Consider the following 11719-nt stretch of genomic DNA (forward strand, 5'->3'; position numbering starts at 1 on the left):
CACAGTATCAAGCTTGTTAACTTGTTTACTGTAAATTTATTGATCGTGAGCTGGTGTTACTTTCAAATAGTTAAAATCATGTATAGTATGGCACTTTTCAATGCCATTCCGCATTTCAAAATCCAAAAATATACATTTTTAGTTCGCTTTTAAAATCAAAGGCGATAACACCGGTTTGAAAGTCAGCTAGTTACAAACCATGCTAATGATAGTATGTTACACACATAGAGTAGCTTAGGAATGTTGAAGCATCTGGTGTTAACATGTTGGTAAAGGAGGGCCCAAATGAAGATCTGCTTAAGGTCCCAAAACAGGTCTTGAACACCAGCTGAACTGTTAATACAAGGCAGAACGGATCCATATTTTCATTATCACATTTGTTGCAATCTAAGATGATACTAAGGCCTCTGGGGCCGATGTCCTGAGACTGTTAGGTGTGTCTCTGCTTCAACCGAGGGTGAGGAGTCTGAGACGACGTTGATTCAGTGATCCCTGATCCATTGATCATGCACCAGGTATCGGGATTTGTTCAGGACTCATTACGGCCTGCTGGAGGGAAGAGAGCAACCAGTACAGGCAAGCTGAAACTTGGCAATGCCCCCACGACTTCTGGCGTAGCTTTGCGTCGACGGATGAGCCTCCGGTGTTCCTGCCAGCCCCTAAAAATTTATGACTGACATGTAGAGAGCTCAGCAGAATGTGCTTATAAAATAGATCCTGTGTCCTACTTATGTTGCTGCTGCAGCAACACAAGCTGCCTGCACACCGACAGACTTCAGGCCAACCCCACAAGGTGGTTGTGTGGATGTACAGGTGCTGCAAGGAGGAATGTTTCTGCAGGGTGCTAACTCGTTTGGTTTTTACAGTTGATGAATCTGTGTGTTGCTAATGAATTACAGCGTGAGATTTAATGTGTTTAATGGGTTTGATAATGAGTAAGACCATATTTAAAGCTTCAGTTTTATTTTACAGCCCAAAATCAACAGGAATGAAAATTGGAATTTAAAAAAATCACACAAAAAAAAACACTGTGGCATTTATTTCGACTTTTATTGTAGGTAATATAATCTAGAAATGTTTCATGTTTCATCTTGTCTGCCCGATTCTGCATTTAAGATCTGCAACACATTCCAGAAAGAACAAAAAAAGGATCAGGAAGCTTTTGGAACTTCATAGTGTTATCAGTAATAAACTGAACTTTGCATTGTTTGAAAATTAGGATTAATTAGGAATGTAATTATTAATTGACTTGGAATCTGTCTTAATTGCTGATTTGAGTTGATTGGAAACAATTTGTGAATTAGTGCTATATAAATAAACTGAACTAATCCTCCATTAACACAATACTTACAATAATATTTATCACGCTTTTAATTTTATTCTGGATCTGGAGGATCTGAATGTCAACAATGCCTAATGCAACCACAGAGCTGACCGAAAGCACAAAGGAATTACCAGAGTAAGAAACCCCAGATCATCACACTGCCACCACCGTCTTTCACCAGCTGAGTTTCCATTACACATGTACGCAAAACTTTGTCAATATTCTGCTAATGTTGAAAAAATAGAATTTTGTAAATGCAGCATTTCCATTAAGTAGGGAACACAGTTAAAGTCACACATGAACAAGTTTGTTCACACGATAAGTTGTTAAAAAAACAAGCCGCGACGTCATCCTCCTACTACTACCTGTCGTCGTCTTCTTCGTGGTTTATGCCAGTGGCAACATCTGGTTGTTGATCATGTGACTCAGGGGATGCAAACAGAGCTTCCATTCCAATTATGCAAGATAAATCAATTTCAGCACAGCCAAAAAAAACACACTTCATCCTCGTGCCAAAATGTTTTATTGACAGGAGGTTTGAAATTGAAACACAGCTACTGCTGCTATTATGTTTTATTTTTCTGTGTGAGAGTTTGCTCACCTCCACTCAGCTGCAGGTCTCCATTTCTGGGCGTGGCCGGGCAAGCTACAGCATTCACAGCTGACTAGAACCTCCTAATTGGGCTGCTGACGAAAGGAGCTGTTGGAAGAGCACAGTCTATGATGGTAGAGTTAAACCTCCAGCTGGTTCAAACCTGTTCCATGCCTTCTTTTAACGTATGTGGCATCTGTGATACCAGATCACCTCTTTGGATCTACTGTCCTTCTGAGATGTTGAATCCCTTGAGCCACTTCCTGCTTCACAGTGATAAAAGCTCCATCTCCTTCAGCAGAAAGTTTCCTGCTTTAGAAACCACAATGAGCCACACTGCCCCGTCTTCCAGAGTCGTACCCAAACCGCTCAACTCCAGAACCATCCGGATCTCTCACTCCAACTCCTCACACGTTCATTCCTTCATCAGACTCACCTGTCCTCAAGCACCTCCAACGTTTCTCCTTTAATCCTCCAGGTGAAACATGAATCCACAACCAACTGTGAGAGTCCTGAAGTCAGAAACTGTAAATACTTCTTCTGAGAACTGTTTCCTGCATGGTTTCCCAAAGGTCATGTTTTTTTCAGCGGAAACACCTGAATTTGGAGGGGGGGAGAGGAAGCACAATTTTTCATGAAAGATTTTTATCTAAGATGAGCCGTTTTTTTTCAGCAGCATCAAAAATTGTGTATTTCTTCCAAATGCAATGGAAAGACCTTTTCCATAGGAAACAGTTTATTTGTAGGCACTGGCCTCCACCGGAGCTCTCACAGCATTATGTCCTTCATCAGAAGTTGAGCTTAATTTGAACGTGTTGAGTTCATAGGTAGCTCTTCTGTTCAATTTCCCAAAATGGCACAAATGTAGCTTGTCATCCCAACGCCTGACTACGACGTCGACGTCTCCACTGGTGGCTAAGTGCGTCTACCACAGCTGAAATATGAACATGATCTTCTTTAAGTTTTTACATTTGTTGCTGTCCTGATTTTTACTGATTGTGTGAATATCCTTATTCACGTGTGATTTTCATTGAAGTTTTCATTTAATGGAAACACCACATTTGCAAAATTGTGGGGATTTTTTCAACATGAGCAAAATATTGAAAACCTTTTGAGCAAATTTGTAGTGGAACGATGTTTGCCCAGACTAACTGGAGCAAGTGCTGCCTGCAGTTCCTCAGATGTTCTGCTTGGTTTTGGGACTTCCTGGATGACTCATCAATTAGTTGTTGGAGTAATTTGCCAGGCTGACCACTCCTGGGATTGTTCACCACTGTTCCATGTTTTCTCCATTTCTGGACAATGACTCGCTGTCATTTGCTGATGTTTAGAGTTTTATTGTTAATCTTGGTATATTTCATTTATTCACATGTAAAGTGCTTCACACATTTGTTTTTCAATTAGTGGTACATTAAAACTACAGTATGTAACTTTACAAAGTATGCCTTTTTTTTACGTATTTTGATGAAACTGTCACTATTTCATGATTTTCATCGCAGTTCTCAGGGAAACTGCAATTGTCTATATGAGACAGATAATCTTTGAAAAAATCAATCTCATCCTCCTCTCTGAACTATTAAAGCACCGCTCCCGACCAAAAATAACCAATCACAGGCAGGAGGAGCGTTTCAATGAGCATTGTGTATGTGCTACTAAATATGGTGAAGAAATAACTCACTATTACAGGAAAAACATTTATCTCTATCCCTAGCACATTGGACAGCTCATACACGAGCTTGATTGACAGCACTAAGACCCTCCTCTCCTAGCTCTGATTGGTTGACCTGATTTTTTTCACTGTTTATCTGCCTCACGATATGCTGTCATGGCAAAGTGACAGTTTTAACAAATATATGAAAAAAAATATCTTTGTAAAAGTTACACACTGCAGCTTTAAGTTGATTCAACTTAGGAGCTTCAACTTAGCTCTCAGACCAGCTATTATATCTATATTTATTCAGCCTGTATTTATCCTGGCTGTCTTATTGAGATATAAGATCTCATTTGCAAGAGAGACCTGCTTTGATAAAACATTAGATAAAACTATTATATCTAAACCTCGTCTGCTTCATCTAAATCAAGATCCTAGAGTTATCTACCGCAGATAAAACATTCCACTGCAGATTGGCTCTAAACAGATGAAAATTTGAACTAACCTTAAACATTTTTTAACAACAGAAGTGCTAGCAGCATTTCAGTGACGGCCGCTTGTCATCACTGAAGGTTCAGAAACTTCCAGAACCTTCCAGAATCTTACAGGAGCTGTTTAAGTTTCACCTCAGTATGCTCTATCTGCTCTAGTTCTGGGTGGAGAACACTCAGCCCATCTGCAGAGAGTCAGTTTGACCTTATGGGTAGGAGATTGGTGTCTGGAGCTCGGCCATCGCACCACTCACTCCCTGTCTGCTTTCAGAGGAGGGTCCAACCACTTCATGCTTACACTCCACAGACCTTGACATTTCAATTGGTAATAAACTCTCCTCTCTCCTCTCAACTTGCCAGAGACTTTCTGAATGTGGGTGTTTCGCCGTTAAGATTTGATTTTTCTGCATTCAGTTTTCGCTCACTGTTACACATGCAATAACCTTTGCTTAGAACGCATCACAAGCATAGGTTGCATAACTATATATCAAAATAATAGCAATTGAAAAGCTACTTAAATTTTGTAGATGTGTTAAATTATTTTATTTTCATAAAATGTATGTTGGTCTCTAAACAAAAATCAACTTTCAGTTGTACATTTTGTCCTTGGATACTGAGGAATAAATCATATTTAAATAAGCTCAGATATTAAACCATTAGTGATAATATTATTGTAGTCAAATATCAACAGCAGAAAACAGATAAATAACCAACTTTTCTAACCAAAAGGATTTTCTAAAAGGAACGAGGAATAAGCTGTCAGAGTATTATCAGTTAAATGTTTAATTTTATTAACAATATTATTAGTGCATGCCTCTTTCTCTCTGAAACTCAAACTTATGATTTTCATACAAACTTGGAGGTCTAAAAAGATCTGACTTCAGGCAATGAAAAGTTTTGATAAGAAAGAAGAAGAAGAAGAAGAAGAAGAAGAAGAAGAAGAAGAAGAAGAAGAAGAAGAAGAAGAAGAAGAAGAAGAAGATTTTTTTTTTTTAACAAAACGTTTATTTACGATGATTTAACAATAAACTTACATAATAATCAGGTTAATGAAAACCAAATAAAAACAATAAATATTTACATTAGCAGCTTGTTAAAATTAAGTTCTCCCTGATTAGAAATGGTGCACAGTACATCATTAAAACCCCATAGCTGTAAAAAAGCTCTCATATTCCCAGTGGCTCTGTGGAAGCAAAACTCCAGCCTCAGCCTAGCTTTGACGTTGCACTTCCACAGAGCCACGGCATCCAGATGAGGACCAGCCTGGAGTCTGTCTCTTCGTTTTAAATACATCGCCATTTTGGCTTCAGCAATTTAAAAAATTGCTGGAGAAGAAGAAGAAGAAGAAGAAGAAGAAGAAGAAGAAGAAGAAGAAGAAGAAGGAGAAGAAGAAGAAGAAGAAGAGAAGAAGTTAGATGAAGTTCTTCATCTAACTTATTTATTTATGATTTGACCAAATGTAATGTTTCTTGCTTGTTTCATAACTGGTTACTGAATTGTGTTTTTATGATGTAAATAATTGTGTTTTTATGATGTAAATTGCCTTGTTGCTAAAATGTTCCAGAGTAAGTCAAATAAACTTGACTTATTTGCGTCTGCAGTTTGAAATATGTAACGACATGTTAACAACTAACAATGTCTATCAGATAGTTCAGATCAAGGAAAACAGATCAGATGATCAGAATCAGAATTAGCCTTTATTTATTTCAGTAAAGTCCATCCAAAACAACGACAGACAGACAGCATGAGACGTCACAGACAGGAGCCTGAGGCTGCAGCCATCTTGGGAGGTGATAAGGAATCACTGTAATTCAGGCACTAGTGGAATTTATTGAACAGGAAAAAGACAAGAAATAGGGAGGAAAAGGAAGTGGAAGACATGCAGGAAATTGTTCCAGAAGAGGAACTGAACCAGGACAATCACACTGAGGACTATAGTCTCTGCAGATGGAGCATGTGTTCTACCAACACCCTACTGCTGACCAGAGTCTGTACGTCACCGCTCATCCAGCCAACTGTTCATCCCTCAGCTCAGTGGAGAGGGAAATCTCTGCACATCAGGAATGAAAATGTTCAGCAAACAAATGTTTTTTGTTTTGTTTTGTTTTTTGTTTGTTGACAACTGAAACCCAAACATGGTGCTGAGGCTTGTTTCAGTGCGTCTGTTTGGACTCTCTTCTTCTTGGTTCTGTGTGTCAGTCAGTCAGTCCAGACTCTTCCTTGGGTCTGGATTCAATCCCCCTTTCATGATCGGGCCTCTGCTTGTGACACATTAAACAATGAGGTTCAAAATCTACAATTTTTTTTTAACTATATTGTTTACATTCTCAGACAGAAATGTTTCCAAAGCAACCCTGGGTGAGGTATCTCTCCAGCTGAAAGCAGCAGTCTAATTCAAGGTTTCCTGACATCCAGTCAGCATTTATATCAAGTGCTAATCATGTTCTACAGCAGCAAAAAGAGATTATTAATTTGAAGGACTTTATTAGAAAAACATCCGTAATGGCTTTAGGGTCACAAAAGTCAAAGGTTTTAAAAGGCAGCAGATAACTGTCAGGAGGAGGGAAGTGGACTGTTTGGCTCAACATGTCTCCTTAAAGGGGCAGTATTATGTCATTTCTAGAAACATAGTGCCATTTTATAGAACAATAAAGTACCTATGTTACCTTCAGTTGTTATAAAAATGATGAATATATCAAATATGATTGAAAAGAAATTTGGTAATGTAATTTAACATTGTGAAATTGGGCCTCTGTCTCTTTTAAAAAGTACAGATCTGAGGAGGATGTAGTCTTAAAGGCGGATCCCCGAGGCGTTTTGCACAGCTGAACGGTTGCCATAGAGACTAAAGAATTTCTCAAAAATCAAAGCAACACTGTAGGTATGTTTTTGAGGAGGAAATAACATCATAGCCTGGATCATCATCACATAATCCTGCGGAACAGATCACTTCCCTGTTCAGTGAAGTGAGGATGATGCTGCATTCAGGTTGTTACTATGCAGGTAGCAGTTGGTTCTAGGAAAAATGTCCTTTACTTTATCACCAGATCATTTAACTCTTACTGCCAACAGCTGCATAATCAACTGGTTTATCAATCAATCAGTCAGTCAAATTTTATTTGAATAGCACATTTCAGGAGCAAGGCATTCCAAAGTGCTTTATATCATAAAAACGCAAAGTCTTGCAACATAGAATCAACAACTGAAACATTACAATCCATCAAGTGCCATCGTTAAATTCTTAATCCGTTATGTTGCAAAAGTAACTCCAAACAGGTGGCTTTTTAGTCAAAATTCAAAGGAACTCAGTGATTCAGAGATTTTGCAATATTTTGGAAGTTTGTTCCAGATGTGCGGCGCATAGAAGCTGAATGCTGCTTCTCCTGCAAAAACTGAAAAAAAAAAAGCTCTGTTTACGATGGAAAATCTAAGAAACTCAGGCACCTAGCAATGCTCCTACCTGCTCTGCTCAGGCAACACTATGACATGTGAGATACAGCCCCTTCGTGTTTCTGCTTTCTCTCAGTGGATAACAAGGACTTTACAACGTGGCGTATGAAAGACTGTACGGGTTAAATGCTGGGATAGAAAACAGAAGTGTGACACATACATGTAGAGCACATGTGAAGTGCAATGAGGATGCAGGAAGATCAGGAGCAGGACTGTGTGAAGTTTACATTAACACCATGCAGTCTGGCTAAAAGTAAAGCCATCACTGGTAGTGGACAGCGTGGTGGAGGATTTCCCCAGACAACCCTCCCAAATTCACTCAGGGTCTGTTACAAACTTTAACATCTACAGAGCTAACTGAGCCATGCAGCGTCTGACATGGAGCTCTTTGGGGATTTTGTTGCTCCTTTGAGGAATGCACAGTCTGACCTCGGGGACATTTCAGAGGGATGTAGTATCTTGAATGCTGACCTCCAGATGCCACAGCAGCAGCTTCCTGTGTGGTTTGCTGTGGATTTCCTGCTGGTTGCAGCACTTCTTGCCTAATTTTAACAGCGTTTCTCCCTGCAGCTCTGCTCCTGCAGGTGTTCTCAGTGTTTCCACCTGTCAACGGGAGTTTTTTATTTTTTTCAACGTCACTTTCAACAAATATCATTATCTGATGGAGGAACATTTTCCTGTCCTCTTTTTGCAAAACTTTTCTATTTTTCTTCATTTTAAAATTTAAAAACATGAAGAAAGTTATTTAAAAATTACAACTTTTCTAGTCCAGTAGATACTTATCAACAAATTATAAGTTGTGTTTTTTTAAAAAGGCACTTGCAAGTTTTATTTGGCTGGTTTAAAGGTAAACATGGATGTTTGCCTTTAAGCATCAATTACAAGTGCATCAGATGTTTTTGTAATTACAGCAAAATAAATATAGATAATTGGTAAGTGTTGAAAATTATGTTGGTTCCACGTTTTAACTAAACACTTAATCCCAATAAAATACAATAAATTGTATAACTATCAAATAATAAAATGGGATAAGAAAACTTTAGCCAGCCGCTGCAGTTTGGATACATTATAATAAACAGTATCAACAGTTTTTTCTTCACTAGCATTGATAATATCTGCTAATGACATTAGTGGAGATCGCTTTTCTGATTAACCGGCTCTTAACTATATCTTTTGCTGCATCATCTAATTCCAGCTTGCCCTTTAAAGCAAAGCAAAGCAGAATTAAATTGAAGTTTTTAAAAATTGGTGAGGATCTGTTCTCTATGAGAAAAGGTCAACATTTATTAATTTTAACGTAAGATTTAAAATTAAGAAAACGGTTCTCTTCCTTATCTCCACGACAGTGTGCATAATTCCACATGTGTGAAGGTTTGAAGTTGCAGCTTGATATGTCAGTCCTGCATAAGAGCAGAACAACTTTGTGCTGCCCTCATTTCCTCTGTCCCCTGTATCTCTGCATGGAGTTTGTTTGTGCAGGACGCCTGCATGACCCTCTCTCAGCGGCCAGCAGACAAGCAAAGAGGTTTGCTTAAGACGGGAGTAATGACTGGAGGACCACTGCAGAGCTGAATCTAAACTGCTGACCCACGACATGCTGTCCTCAGACCGTGAGAAACGGGCCTCTTTCCATGCCAAGAAAGTGGGTGGCCAGTCCTCTTCCTCCAGAACAGCACATCACAGGAGTGTGCTCAGTTTCAGGCCTGGAGGGTTTTTTCTACCAGGCTGCTTGTGTTGAATGCACATGCTCCCCCTTTGGTTAAGCTAGCACAGCATGTTTTGTATGAGTGCAATGTCTTGCAAAAATATTAGATTTGTGCAACATATCAGCAGATATTAGTCAATTTTTTAACATATAATGTTGGTCCGACAAATAGAGCCGGGTCGATGTTAACAGATATTTATTTCCATCTTGTTGCCATTTTTCTGGAACGGGAGTGAAGGAGAGCTGCTAGGGACAAGTGCTGCGAATTAGCTGTTGCTATTGCACCATGAGGCAAACATGGGACTGCTGTTTTATTCAGTTTGTCTATGTCAATGTATGTCTGTCCCTATCAAATAAACTTGAAAGAAAAAAAAAGGCTGGTCACTGATGGTGATGCAGCAAAAGACTCTGAAGTAGTGAAATATATGCAGTACAATATTGGTAAATATTGGTTATCTGCCATAGCAGTAAAATTTATATTGGATTTTGATATCAGTCCAAATTTTGAAATCAGTGCATCCCTAAAAAATATTCAAGATTATTGCTGGTCAGAATAACTTTTTGACCAAAAACATGCTAAATATTGTATGTTACCATACTCACAGTAAAATCACAATAGTGGTAGCATCATTCTGAGGAAGTGTTTTTTTAGGAGAGAAAAGAAGGCTGAATAAAGTTTATGTGTCAATACATGATGACATATTGATGTCTGATATTTATATTTTGGATATTAATATCGGCCCAAATTTTCAAATGGGTGCATACCTAAAAAATATTCAAGATAATCTCTGGTCAGAAAGGAACAAAATTCTACTTGACCAAAACATACAAAATATTGTATGTTACCATACCCAGAGTGAAACATTGTGATGGCAGCATCATACTGAGGAATGTTTGATTTTTTTTTTTTTTTTTGAGGAGGGAAAATAAAGCTGGATATAGATGATGGAAAAATAGCTGGAGCTAAAACCAGATCAGTCCTGGAAGCAGCAGACCGGAGACTGGAGCGAAGCTTCAACTTCCGGCTGGACAGCAACCCGACGCACAGACCCAGATACGACCACAGCAGATGGATGAGTTAAAACAGTCTGGCTGCATCTGGAATCCAATTGGGAATCTGTGGCAAGACTTTTAACTGGACTGGACTGGAGCTGCTGTGTATAAAAAAGAAAAAAGAACAACAACAAAAAAAGAAAAAAAACAAGCAATAAATTTGGTCTCCAGATGTGCACAACTGGTTCTGACTGAATATCATTGCATGCTTGTCAGGTTTTTATTTGTTAACTATATTAAAACACATGTATCGCTTTACTTTCATATGCACTTTTTGCAAAAGACAAAAAAACCCATCGTATTCACTCGTCGTGTTGTGTATTCACACAAAGAAAGTGAGCAAGTGAAGAACACGCTGCATCCACAGTCACACAGTGAAGTCGTTGGAAATTCTTAAGAATTCTGATTCTGTTTTGTTTTCCTGCTGATTCAGTGAGCTGACACTGAGCCCTGCATGCCACAAGCTTGTCACAGAGTGTGGAAGGCATTGTGCAAAGCAAGGAGAGCAGTGTTCAGGGAGCATAAGAGGCTTCTCTGTCCCCCTCAGCGCGGCGCTCACAAGAGACGGGGAATTCTGCTCCCTGGGTTTTAAGCTCCAGAGTCAAGGGTCACAGTCCGTGTGAGATAGCTGCGGCCCGATCCTTTCTGTGCGTGAGTCACCACATTACGCCGACACACGAGACGCCACATGTTTCCACCGAGTTCACATGAGAGCAAATGTGCCGTCGATTTTTCACCAAGGTTCCCACAAGCCTCTGTTTTCTCGCTCAGCCCTGCGAGCTGCGGGTTCATGCAGCGCGAAGCGGCGAGCAGGAGACGTGGTTCACGTCAATTATCTTGTAAAAACGGCGAGTTAAGTGGGCCACCTGTTTATGATGTCCATGTGTAATGAACAACAACAACGGTTTCTTGTTGGAAATAACTGGCTGCAACATTGCAGAAGGAAACTGGAGGACACAATGGTTTCGTGGTGAGCAGAGGAGCCCTTTGAAGTAGAGCTTTGTTTGTTTGACATAAAAAAAAGCTGTTGCTGGAAACAAATGAAATTCTGTAAAGTAATGAGGTGATACTGGAGCATTTTAATATCCAACACTATATTTTGAGAATGTTTTAAAACTGGTCAGCTCCAAGATCCTGGAATTAAAAACTACATTTGGCTTCTCTGACTGCTGGGCTTTTAAAAACTGGAATGTCGTCTGAATCCAGTGAAAATTATTCCAAATATACTCTACAAAAAAGACTCATTTTAAGTCATATACAGTCACAAGACTCTTTTGTTTAAATATTTGGACATTTTAATATCAATCTTCACAACACGGAAAATTAAAGTAATTTTACCAAGACTCTGTAACATGCCATTTTAAAGGGGCAGTTTTATGTATGTTCCAGGCACAAAATGTAATTTCATTGCACAAACAGGAAAATGTTACCTTCAGTTGATATGAAAATGCTA

This window comes from Poecilia formosa, unplaced genomic scaffold, assembly GCF_000485575.1.
Source record: "Poecilia formosa unplaced genomic scaffold, Poecilia_formosa-5.1.2 Scaffold75, whole genome shotgun sequence".
NCBI classification, from domain to species: Eukaryota; Metazoa; Chordata; class Actinopteri; order Cyprinodontiformes; family Poeciliidae; genus Poecilia; species Poecilia formosa.